Below are 13492 nucleotides of genomic sequence, written 5' to 3' on the forward strand. Positions count from 1 at the left end.
GTGAACTGAATTGCATCCCACCCCCGCCCCCTACCACCAATTTGGTTGGAGCCCCAATGTGATGGTATTTGGAGATAAAGCCTATGGGAAGTTGTTGGGGTTAAATGATGTTTTAGAATTGTCATTATGATGAGATTAGTGGCAATTATGTTTGAATCTGAATCCACCCTCATAAATTCATGCTTTGAGTACCTATGCCTCAGCACATGGTGCTATCTGGCGAGGCTGTGGAACCTTTAGGAGATGGTATCTTGGTTGGTGGAAATAGGTTATTAGGCATGGGCCTCTGAAGTGTTTGTCAGCCATGGTTCTGCAGAGGAGCGTGACTGACAGGATGAATATACATTACAGAGCAGTTTTATTTGATTAGCTAATGTGATAGACAGGTATAGTCGGATTTTTCTTTGGCCCCCCCAGCTCACAAATAACCACATAGAGACTTATTACTAATTATGAAAGCCCGGCCTTTAGCTTAGGCTTGTCTCAACTAGCTCTTTGAACTTAAACTAACTCATTTATATCGATCTACGTTCAATCATATGGCTTTTACCTCTCTCCATTCCATGTCTTGATGGTGTCCTCTTCCTCTCTCTCCCAGGAAGTCCCGCCTATCTCTCCTGCCTCTCTACTGGCTGTTCAGCTTTTTACTATACCCACCACAGCAATACATCTTCACGCAGAGTACAATTATCCCACAAGAGACAGGGAATGCCGACAAGGCATGCCGCAGAGACTAGGAACATGCTAACTTCTCAGCCCACGAGGTCTGATGCTTCAGCAGTCCGAGTCTGGCATTGTGGGCCTGCAGGATTCCTAGAAAAGCAGTGGTCTTCAGTCCATATGGAAAGGATGAAGGAGTTGGGTGCCAGTGTCAGCAGATATAGCAGTAGGGGCACAACAGGCTAGGTAGGCTTACTGGCAAGGAGAGCATTGCTCTCCCCTTAGGGCCTCTTCATATCGAAGTCCTATCTACCAGTCTTCCTCCTTCAGCTAATCCTTCCTGAGGACCCTCTCACAGACCCACCTGGGGGCGTGTCTTTTAGCGGATCCAATTAAGCGAACAATCGCGATTCACCGCCACAGTTTGGGCCCTGCTTCTGTTATGCTCTCTCTGCTCCCTGACCCACTGGGAGGGAATCAGCTCCCAGGACACCTTCTGCCACCTCTCGGAGAGCTGGGCTGCTCTCTCACAGACTTTCTTACTGTGGCCTGAAGCCCCCTGAAACCGAGAGCCCAAATAAGTCTTTTCTCTCTTCTGTTGTCTTTGTCAGGTACTGTAGATAGTCACAGCAATGCAAAAGTGACTGACAGACCATCCTTTGAACAGACCAGCGAGCTCCTCCCAATCTCTTCCCGTCATATGAGCACACGGGAGAATGGGACCATCTGAGCTGGCCAGAGTCCTCAACATGGCTACCGTGGCACCTTGATCTTGGACTTTCACGCCTTCAGAACAGTGAACAGACACCTGTTGTTAAAGCCCACTACAGTTGTGGGGTCCTGCTAGAACAGCTAAAGCTGTCTAAAATGGAGTAGATAAAGTCATAAGATCAAAATCAGGAGAGGCAATCTAGAACTGACCCCAGACTGCTCATCCTTAGCATTCTCTGGGCCAGGTCAGCTATTTGATTGTTCAGTTGTGGCAGGAAACATAACACGAAATTCACTGAGCCTTCCTACATGTGCAGCGCTAGCTTCATGCACGTTGGTGTGGGAACAGCCAAACTCCTTTCCTGTAAAACCGAGACTCTGCCCATTAACCACCATCCCCTCCTGGCTCTTTCTAGCCAGTCTTTCTTTGACTTCTATGAATTTGCCTTCTTTGCATACCTCTTAAAAAGGGGCATCAGAAAATTTTATCCTTCGGGATAATTTATCCTTTATGCTTCTTTCATTTAGACTCCACATTCATCGTGTTATTGTAGACACTAGGACTCTTTCAGACCGAATACTATTCCAATGCACATATATGCCAGTTTGTTCACGGGGCCATCCATGGAGGAATGACCTCTGCCGTGGGCATGCGTGTGAAGTGGCTGGTTTATAAATATCAGGCATGATAACATTCCTCACATCTGTTATCCGCTCCCTTACTCCACCCAGCACCTCCCGAGATCTCTCTCATAAGCACCCCGCATCCCCAGCACTAACCTCCTACAGCCAGGTGAGCACTTACCCTGGTTGAATTTCTTCTCTGCTTGTCCCATATGTTCAAGACAGGATGCTAAGGAACACTGGCCACCCCGACACAGACCTACAGAGAACTCTGGAAGTCTCAATGCCAAGATTTGCATTTCCCGGGCCTGTGATCCTCCCCTGAATGCTGGCTGGTGCTCCTCTGGAAGTGGAAACCTGCCAACCCCACAGCCCAGGGACATTGACAACTCACTTGGCCGGCGAGCAACGTCACAACTGTGTCCAAGAGAGGAGAGGCAGGAGGAGCGAGGTAACAGGCAGGAAGCCCACTCCGGGACAATGAGGGTCTTAAGAGTCCTGACTGAGCAGCAGGCTAAATTGAAACATCATCCTGGTGCCGCAGAGTGATTGCAGTGAGGCGCATTGGCAAAACATCAGACAGCAGGTAACATGGCTGCCTGGGCAGGGGGGGCTCCAGCTGACTTCCTAATTGGGCCAAAGCTCCTGCAGTGTTCTGGAGTCCACTGGCATCGGCACCAGTGGCTAAAATACTCATCCTTGAATCAATTAAACCGTCTTGCCAAGGTGGCCTCCCTTCCTGCCCTGAAGCCACAAGACTTATTACTCTTGTGATCAATAGTGGCTTTGAGACCCACATTCAAGGCTGGGACCCCAGGTAGTTTGGAGCCTGCTGGACTCCTACTGAAATCCTGGTGGCTTTTTCGCTCTTTGTCCATTTTGCTCCTCTTTGCTTAGACACTCACAGCTGATGCTTAACCAAGGGGTTTGATCGCAGAGATGTTCATTCCACAGAAACCCTTTGGGCATACACACACCATTCACCACGAGTCTCCAGGGGGAGGAAGTTGCATCACAGGCTGCTTCCAACCTCTTCTTAGAGTTGGGACTGCATTTCCAAATTCTCTCTCTCTCTCTCTCTCTCTCTCTCTCTCTCTCTCTCTCTCTCTCTCTCTCTCTGTTTTTCAAGACAGGGTTTCTCTGTAGCTTTAGTTCTTGTAGACCAGGCTGGCCTCGAACTCACAGAGAGCCTCCTGCCTCTGCCTCCCAAGTGCTGGGATTAAAGGCATAAGCCACCACCACCTGACTCCAAATCCTGAATCTCTTGATTTCCCCTCCACTGCTTGAAGTATAAGTAGTTACTTAATCGAATAAGTGATATTCCAATGGGGAGCAAAGGTCTGGATGGCCTTTGCTGCTGAGTGGCTGGTGTGGTTTCTTTGAGAAAGGCTCTCTTGATGTCCTGGAATTCATGGTCTCCCCCCCTTAGCACTGGGAGTGCCAGGCTCACAGGTGCCCAGGTTTTAATACCGCTTTGTATTTCTCCCAGCTTGCTTGTCATGCAGGTGAGAGGGAACTGCTTCAGTCACCGCCACGGGGGATACAGCAAGAAGAAAGGGACCTCACAGTTATTAGTGTGCTGTTTGCAGGGGTAAATGAAAACTCAGGGGCACCCTTCCCCCAACTCCTCCGTCTTGGAAGGTAGTCCTCGAGGAAGGACCGAACTCTGAAATCACTGTGTCCGCCTCCATTTCTGTCCCTTTTAACAACGCACAAGAACCAAGGTCACAAAACACGCAGGGAACATGCTCACAGTATGGAGTTTCTTCTAAGTAATACTTTCCCGATTCATTTTATTAAGAAATTAAATCGCTGATCCATTTGAACTCGCATTAATAGATATTAAGTGTTGCTTATTATAAAAATGCTAATACATCATTACTTTTTGTGGCTGGTTTTGTTTTTGATTTTTTTTCTTTTTTAACTAACCACCAAATGGCTAACAAATTAAATTTAAATCATTAAGTCTGCTATTCCTAGAGAGGAATCACAGGGGGTGGCACATCAGAGAACCTGTTTTTATTTTGTTTGGCTTTAAACACAAAGAGCCTGTGCTGACTCCTGGCTGGCGCCTCCCTGGCCCCTTTCCAGGAGGCAGTGAGCATCTGTGGGGCAGCTGCCGGGGCAGGGGCTACAGAATGGAGGATGGCAGGGATGCCTGGGCTGCAGGCTCTGGATATGTCCTCGGCCTCATTAGTCCTCCCTCTAACCATCCGAGCTAATCAACACAGACACGGGCTGCTTAAGTGTTAACGGCCGTTCCTTATAGCCTCTTCCAGGATGGCCGCGGGTAATTAAAAGCTTCATTGCAAAGGCCAGACAGCTTCGTCTGGGCTTAGAAAGAAGAACCGACATCTCCTTTCAGGGGAAAAGGAAACAGGAAGCAGGAGGTTTCCCTAGGTGGACACAGTTTTAATTCGAACTCAGAGCCCGGCATTGTAGCAGTTTGCCCGGGCTGCTGAATAGTTCATCCTCTTCAACTGTAACTTGGACTCAGCGTGCGGCCTCTTATGAACACGTGCGCGCAGGAGCATTAACAAGAAGAGTGTCGTATTCTAAATTTGTGACTGCTTCCTTTATTCAGCAGCAGCAAACTGTGATGGCTCCGTATAGATCAATCACACTTTGTGTGGCCACCATCCTATAGGAAATAGAACCGCAGCTGAGGATAAAATGTTAGTCGGATTTCTGTTACTGTATGCAATACCTGTAAGAGTCAACCTAAAAGGAAAGGTGGGCTGGGGAGGCAGCTCGGCAGACAAAGGGCTTTGCCACACAGGTGTAAGGACCTGAGTTCGGATCCCTCTGTGATCCAGTGCTTCTGCAGTGAGGCGGGAGGGGGGTGACACAATCCCTGGAATCCTATGCAGCGGCTAGTCTGGAGTTCACAGGGGTTAATAAAAAGCAATTCCGTAGGCTAGGACAAGTCGAGGTTGTCCTCTGACCTCCACGTGCCAGCCATGATACATGTACACCTGCATGTTGGTGTACACAGACACACACACAGAGATATAGACACATACACAGACACCACAGAGACCCAGATACACAGTATTTTTTTTTATGAGGAATGATTTCTTTTTGCTCACTTCCAAGTTTAGTCCATGGTTAGCAGGTCCCAAGACAAAGCAGTACTTCCTGCTGGGAACACAGTGGTACTTCCTGCTGGGAGTTAAGAGTACTTCCTGCTGGAAACTCAGTGGTAATTCCTGGTGGGAGCTAGCAGTACTTCCTCATGGAAGACGAAGCAGCTTACCTCATGGTAACCAGAAAGCAAAGAGAGGAGGAAAGGGTTAAATTCCTAACTTCCTCCCACAAGGTCCCACCTCTACTTCCTAATGGTGTGGAGGCCCCAAAATGGGAGTGTAAACCCACCATGGCTAGGATTGCAGGAGAATTCACCCCAGAAAGGTGGCTCCCGACATAATGGCATTGAGGGTGAAAAAATTTAAGATTCAAACTGTGGATATGCCCAAATAGAAAGGGGTAAAGTTCACAATGAATGGGTCTTTCTGACACGCCTTTCGGGCTGGAAGCAGCGTCGTCCAAGGCACTCTGCACCACACAGCTCACAGGCTCTCCAGGGCCACCACATTAGCAGAACTATTTCCAGCATCACACGTCTGCCTTGTGCACTATGCTGTCACTGGCATTGATGCAACAAAACCAGGGGTGAAGGGAATGCTGGGTGAAGGAAGTGCATCAACACACCAAATCAAAAGCAGTGGCATGAGCGGGTGGTGGTGGCACACGCCTTTAATCCCAGCACTTGGGAGGCAGAGGCAGGTGGATCTCTGTGAGTTCGAGACCAGCCTGGTCTACAAGAGCGAGTTCCAGGACAGGCTCCAAAACCACAGAGAAACCCTGTCTCAAAAAAGCAAAAAGAACAAAAGTAGTGGCATGGACTCTTACCTGTTACTGTCAGGGAAGGAAGAAAGCAAGCAAGCAAGCAAGCAAGCAAGCAAGCAAGTAAGCTGCCTTTAAGAATCTCCCAAAGTGAGGCTGGAGAGACAGCTCGGCAGTTAAGAACACTTGACCATTCTCCCAGAGGACCTGGGTTCAATTCCCAGCACCCACATGGCAACTTACAACTGTCCGTAACTCCAGCTCCTGGGGATCTGACACCTCCACACCAATGCACATAAAATAAATTTAAATGATTTTTTTTAAAAAGGATCTCCCAATGGTGCTAAACCCTGGCTGTGGAGTCATTAGCTTTTGGACACTCCCGTGATGAAACGGGGAGTACGCAAAAAGCCCTTTTGCTAGATGCCAAATAGAAAGGCTGTCTTCAAGAAAAGCACTGTGCTGTTGTTTGAGCTACGAGCTAAACTATCTATTCTGTTCTGATGAGCACACCGGTGATATCTGCCAGAGTGCTTTTTATATCAAATAATAAAACGTGTTAGTATTTGAATAACCCATATAACTTGAACCAGTATTTTCCAAATCATCAAAACATATGATAATGCCATTCACAGGAAAAAATATAGGGCTGGCGAGATGGTCCAATAGACATCGCTGCTTACTGCCTGGCCTGATAACCCAAGTCCAATCCGCAGGGTCCACACTACAGAAGAGAACTGACTCCTGTGAGTCCATTACTCATCACTTGCAAGGATGGGGATGCCCAAGTCTTGTCATTTCCCACCAGACCCCACTTGAACAGCCTCACAATGAGGACCAAGCAGTTCCTATCAGGATGGGGCCTTGTGAATCTTGTACTTTCCTGAGCTTCCCCCATCTTGTAAGGTGTATGAGCTTTTCTCCTCCTTTTCCTCCCTTCAAGAGGGAATATTTCAACCACGAGGAAATAGCCATACCACATCAACATTTTAAAAAGTTACCAAAATGTAAGGCAATGCTACTCTTCTCATGAAATATCTTTGGTTCTGGAGAATTCAATAGCCCTTTTTCATAAAAACATACTATTTGTATTGGCATGAAAAAGAGTTGTCACTGTTATTTTAAATGAATTAAAACACTTAAAATTTAAATTTTTAATGCACTACATACCAATAACTCTAATCTATATAAACAAAAGTCCACTGGTATTTTCAATAATTTTTAAGAGTGTAAAGGGACTGTGAGACTAAAAGTTTGAAAATTGCTGATTGCAAGGGATTTGAGCATACAGGGAACAGGAGAAAGCAGTTTTCTGAAGAATCAACACCCCCCGTGGGAATGTCCTATATTAAAGAGGCTAAAGAGACATGACAATAAGGGCAGCACTAAGCCCTAGATGAGACTGTACTTTGGAAGTGCTACAAAGAAAATTATTTGCCCAAATTTATAAAGTCAATAAACAGACTGTGATGATGCATGAAAACATTCCTCTTATTTTTTTAAATTTATGTATTTTTTTTTTAATGTGCATTGGTGTTTTGCCTGCATGAATGTCTGTGTGAGGGTGTGGGATTCCCTGGAACTGGAGTGACAATCTTGAGCTGCCATGTAGGTGCTGGGAATTGAACCTGGATTTTCTGGAAGAGCAGCCAGTGCTCTTAACTGTTGAGCCATCTTTCCAGCCCAACAGCCCCAGGTCTGTTCTTAGGAAACAGGCTCTAAATATTTGGGGAACAAAGGCTATGATGTAACTCCAATTCCCAAAAAAAAAAAAAAAAAAAAAAAAAAAAGTGTTGTATATCTCTGTGTAAAATTCCTATGATAATCTAAATAAATAAATAAATAAAGTTTTCCACAAAGGAGTTTGAAGGTTAATGTAAAGTACACAAAAAAAAAAACTTATAAAATAGTGTCATTTTTTCATCTCAACAAAGACTTTAAGTATGAGGCTGTGAAGAGAAGCTGAAAAGGAGTTATATAATCAGACTGCTACCCAGTTTTCCATGAAATGATATGCAGCAGCTATTACCATGACTTACAGCTGTTATTCACCTCCTTCTCCACGCAGCCTCCATGATAAGAGCTTTGAATGCTGAGTACTCTTGCAGCTTCCCTTGCAGCTAGGGGTAGCCATGTAAATGAGCTATGACCAATGAGATGAAAGAGAGCATTTGCTGAGGGGTCCTGAGGAAGTTTTACTTTTCTGACCAAAGGGACACACAAGAGATGAGAATCTTAACTACCACGTACTACCATGCTCTCTCTCTCTCTCTCTCTCTCTCTCTCTCTCTCTCTCTCTCTCTCACACACACACACACACACACACAACATACACACCTCAGATTCTTGCATTTAAAGTGACTGAGATACCTGGACTCTACAAAACAAGCTTGACATCAAGTAACTGCCAGTGAAGACAAAATTAAGGGGAACAGCCTAGATCTTTGTTGATATATTGGGCCCCTGACCCATTTCCATCTAGTCAACACACAAAGCTGCACTTCCTATTATGTGTAGGAAGCGTGTCCCACAACTCAAGCCACTGAGTCGGGTGCCTGCTGTGTACAGTTGCACCCGTCACTAATGCCTCCTCATTCAGGAAAAAGCAGGAGAAATAAAGCAAGAATCGGGCCACACAGCACCGTGCAGATGAAGTGACTCCCAAACAAAATGCCTACTTAAAACCTGGACCAAATGACACCCTTAAATTCTTAAACAATGCCAAGACGCAATCATTTTCACTAACAAAAGTTAAAATAAAGAGCCACACGACAGTAAGTGTTCTGCAGTGATTTAGGGCTGGAAGGTTAAGGCGGCTTTCAATCAGACGGCTTTCAGCACAAACATCATTCCGGGTACTCTACCAAAAGCATCCATCACTGCCAGGTTCCTAATTCAAAACCATATATAAGAACACTTTAACTCAAACACACAAGTTAAAAATAAGACATTTAAATAGTAATCTCCCTTCTCTCCCAAAGATAAATGTGCCCATTAACCCCAGATGCTAACAGGGAGATTTCTTTCTCTTATATTCTAAATGACAATTGTTTTTTTTCCCCACAAGCCATTCACAAGGAAGTCAGTTGAAATCAGAAGGGTGGCTGGCTCCTGAACAGCTGCTTTGCTTAGCGGAAGTGTGATCAGGCTCATGACTTTTAAGTAGAAATGTTAAAAACATGGATTAAACTGTGCACCCCATGGCAAGGAGAAGGGGTTTGGGCACGGCAAGGCAATGTGTGTCTTCTTGTGGCCTTTACCATGTAGTTAGAGCAGGAAGAGACAAACACGAAATGAAATGTTTCAATAACATTTCCAGACAGTGGAAGAGATGTCATGAAACAGAGCAAGGTTCTTTACCAGGAAGGCTGTTGGTGGCACTCTCTGTGGCAAGGCTTCAAAGAGGAAAAGTCAGCTACAATGGAAAGTCCAAGGGGTATAGAGAGAAGGCAGGACCCCAGCTGCCTGAAAGTTGTACAGGAGGGTAGTCAAAGGACATTCATTGACAGTCGACAAGATGCTGGTTTAAAAGCCAGATGTTGGGTTCAGAAGATCACCAGTGGGGAGGGAGAGTACTCGCAGTGTGAGCATGACTAGTCTGCAACCGACCCCCAAAATCTAGGTATGGTGGGGACATGCCTGTATCCCCCTAGCCGAATCAGGGGAGTGGAGACGGGGTATCTAGGCTTGTTGGCTAGCCGGTCTAGCTGAAACGGCTGTGTTCTAGCTCAGCAAGAACCCTTGACACAAAGAATAAGTGGAGAATAGTAAAGGAAGATATCTAACACTGACTTTTGTGCCCTGCATACATGCACAGGCAACCATGACGGCACACAGGTGCACACACGTGTACACACCACATATACATACACAGAAAGACCCAGGTGTGGTGATACATCCCTAGAATCCTAGCACCCAGGAAGCCATGGCAGCAGGGTTTAGAGCTGGAGGACAGCTGGGGTTACATGGCAATTTCCACATGAAACCCTGTCTCAAAACAGTAGCAAAATATAAGGGGGGAAATGCTGGCTTAATGAGTCTTTAGCAGATTATGGGGCAAGGGTGGGGCGGGGTGAGGAGCGCAGGTGCTCAGGGCTGAGGGGGACAGCACAGGTAAACGGGGAACACAAGAGAACGGCAGCCAAAAGGGCAACAACCCAAATGTCTATTGGTGGATGAATCGATGACAAGATGTGTCGTGTTTACAAGAGGATGCTCTTCAGCCTGCAGAAGAGAGAACACTGCAACACAGACTACAACAGAGGAATCCTGAGGGCACTAAGCTAAGTACCACAAGCCACCACAGGAGAATTCTGGGATTCCAGTCACAGAATGGAGTATCTGGGGTAACCAAAGTCATACAAAGGTTATAGTGGTGGTTACCAGAGACCAGGGAGGAGAGAGTTACTACGGGGTGTGTAGAGCTCCAACTGGGAAGCCACTCATTCTGATCTGGAGGTGGATGGAGCAAAGGCTCACCACAGATCTGAGGTCAGTACCCCAGGGTCAAGGATAGCAAAGATGACAAACTCACGCTACACACATTCAAGGGGGTCTTTGTTACTGTTTTTCGATGAAAAGGAATGACAGCAAGCAGGACGTGGACCTGGCTTAGGAGGGAACAAAGTGCTCGAATGAAGACTTGGCAGCTGAAGAACAAAGAAGGACGATGGTTTTGTAAAGGGATCCTGGCTAGAGCCTCTCGGGCTCCTGTTGGGAGCAGTGAGACCCCAGATCCTGAATTTCTTATAAACAACTTGTTTTCCCCTGATCTGAGTGGCTACAGCTGCTCTGAGCACTAGACCCTGATGGCAGGAGAGTGGTTTCTGGTGGGTTTGGCTTGGGCGTGGCTATCTCTATATAATCTGCCCCTGAACACAATAAAGAGAGCATTCTTGGGGAATTCAAGGATGACCCATGTCACTGTCTCTGTCTCTGTGTGTCTGTGTATTTTAACCTCCAACCCCTTGCCCGAAGCTCGCGAACTGGGTGCCAGTACACAGAGCGCAGACATGGGGGCGCGGTGCACGGCAGGCTCCACAGAATAATTCCCTTCCTTCGTCATGAGTAGATAACACCTTTCCCAATATTTAGCTCGATTTAATTAAAGATGGGAATTTCTCCAAGTCTTTGACCTTCCAAGAGCCAGGCTTCCCCAGAGCGACCTGGCTTTGAGAAACGGCAAGACCAACAGAAGACACTGTCAAGTGCACGGCTCAGGTGCCTGAAACCCCATTAGGTCTGTGGTCTGATAGAGAAGCGCTTCCTCAGGCTCATGCTCAGGGATCTGAGCGTCAGCATGAGAGAAGCCCAAGTTGGTAGCATCAGAGAATTCAATGCAGGGTCAGCATTCAGTAAAAATCTGGAGATTCATTCTCCTTTCTCAAAAGAGATGGCACTGTACTCCATCCGCAGGTCTGGGAGAGCACTGGCCAGCACGCCGGAGCAGGTCTCATGTAGGTCAGTGCGATGTCTTTCCTTATGAATGTCATCAGGTCCGAGTACTGAGCCCGGGGACATTACGCCTGCACCTCAGCACAGCTCATCACCACATTCCTGGATGACACGGGCTTGCAGAGCTATCCTCAGCTGAGTTCCGGTCCCGCTGAGCCCTAAGCAGGCTGTCCTGCTAATGACTTACAGAGCTCCCATTTTTAGAGTGGCCTGTTTTCAAAAACATCAACTACAAATAATAAAACTTGTCTGGTACTAAAAGCAAGACAATCTTCCTGAATTCCTTGGACACCTTTGCAAGAATTTATCACCCACCCTGCCCCAGACAGGGTTTCCCTGTGTAGCCTTGGTTGGCCTAAAACTCGTTCTGTAGACCATGCTGGCCTCGAACTCAAGAGATCTGCCTGTCTCTGCCACCCAAGTGCTGAGATTAAAGGCGTGCGCCAGCAAAAAACTTCGTCTGTGTAGCACAGGGTGGACCTGAACCGGTTATATTCCTGCCTCTATCTCCCGAGTGCTGGGATTATAGGTCTGCCTCTGTATTTGGCTTGATCCTAAATATTTTTAACCCTCTGGTATATATAGACATTGGAAGATGACGAGTGACCCCCAACACATCAGAATTTCAGATTACTGGACACAGGAATCTGTTTTTATTAATGAGACTTTTCTGTGTCTTTGCTTGCCTTATTTTGCTTCATAGGTAATTAGGAAACACGGCTAATAAGTTAGATCATTTTCACTGTCAGGTCTTGCTGGACTTTGGAAGTCTTTAAGGAACAAGTGCAAAAGGGGGGAGGGGTTGTCTAAAATGTCAGGAAAACAGTTCCTATCATTTGGCTCTAACTTTCATCTTTCAGCGAAAGATGGTTTCCTCCTTGCCGTTGATTAGCCATGACAGCAGCCACCACTGCTCTCAGGTGCGGTCTCCCTTCGCCACAATTACCCGGAAATGCCTGCTAGGCAAAAGAGTGCTCAGAACACTCTCCTTCTGGAATGTTCTCCCCAAAGGCAACAGTTCAAAGCGCCCCTCTATTAGCCGGAGCCCTGACATCTGCAGAATCCTCTGGACAGGACAGTTCCACTCCTCCTGGAGTGACGCGGAAACCAAGACATAATTACCTACAATCCAGTCACCAGGAACCCAGGCTCAGCAAGGGTCCAGGGGCAGAGACTTGTGTACCTACATCTACGGCATTATCACCCCACAAGCAACCCAGCCACTGCCTGTCACTACCTTCCTTCCGAGAGGAAAAAAAATGTGGTTTTTCACTACGATTCAATGTAACTGAGATAAAAACATAGCACAGCATCAATATTAAGTAAATGATTATTAGCTCCTAGACATAGCTGCAAACAGGACTTTTAACCTGTAGCAACAGAAAATTAGACGGGTATTCCATCTGTCTCTTTTCTGATTTCTTCTACTTTCCGTTGGTCTTAAATATATAAGCGCAAACCAAGGGCAAGGGGTTTGAAGAGAAATCCACTGAGAAAAAAAAGAAAGCGGGTCATGGAGAAAAGAGAGAGTGGAAGGGCTTGGGGCCTGAAGTATGACCGAAAGGAAGATCTACGACCCGTCAGGTGGGCTACCCAGAGACAGGCATGGAAGCCGGGCAGCAATAGGGCTTTTCCTACCACTGAAATCCAGTCATAAGAGAACCAGAGACCAGGGAGACGGCTCGGTTGGTAAAAACACGCTCTGCTCAAGCCCGAGTTCAAGCCCTTGAACTCATGCAAAAAGCTGGAGATGACAGCCATGCACGTGGGCAAAGCTCCTGAGGTATGCAGAGCCGTGACAAGGACAAGAGAAATGCCTGTCTCAGAGCTAGGCAGACACAAAGAACCGATGGCCAAGAAGTTCTTTTCTACCCCTACGTGTGCACTGTGGCATGGTACACACTGACCCCTCCCCCCCACAATCTTAAAAGATTATACACTGTCTTAAATAATAATAATAAAAAAAGCATCCCACCCCGGATGCTGGAAAGAACATGGCATTAATAGTTCAGATATTCTCTGAGCACAAACCTGTGTAATGTCCTTTGCAGACAGTAAAGAAAATACAAGCAGAGCTGAGCATATATAACATAAAAATGATCATGTTTTAGTGTTGGTAGATTTTAATAAAATTTTAATAATATTGGTAAAGAGCCAAATTAGAAAAGGCCCCATAACACAGAGTAAAAAACAAAAC

Source organism: Chionomys nivalis, chromosome 20, assembly GCF_950005125.1.
Source record: "Chionomys nivalis chromosome 20, mChiNiv1.1, whole genome shotgun sequence".
NCBI lineage: Eukaryota > Metazoa > Chordata > Mammalia > Rodentia > Cricetidae > Chionomys > Chionomys nivalis.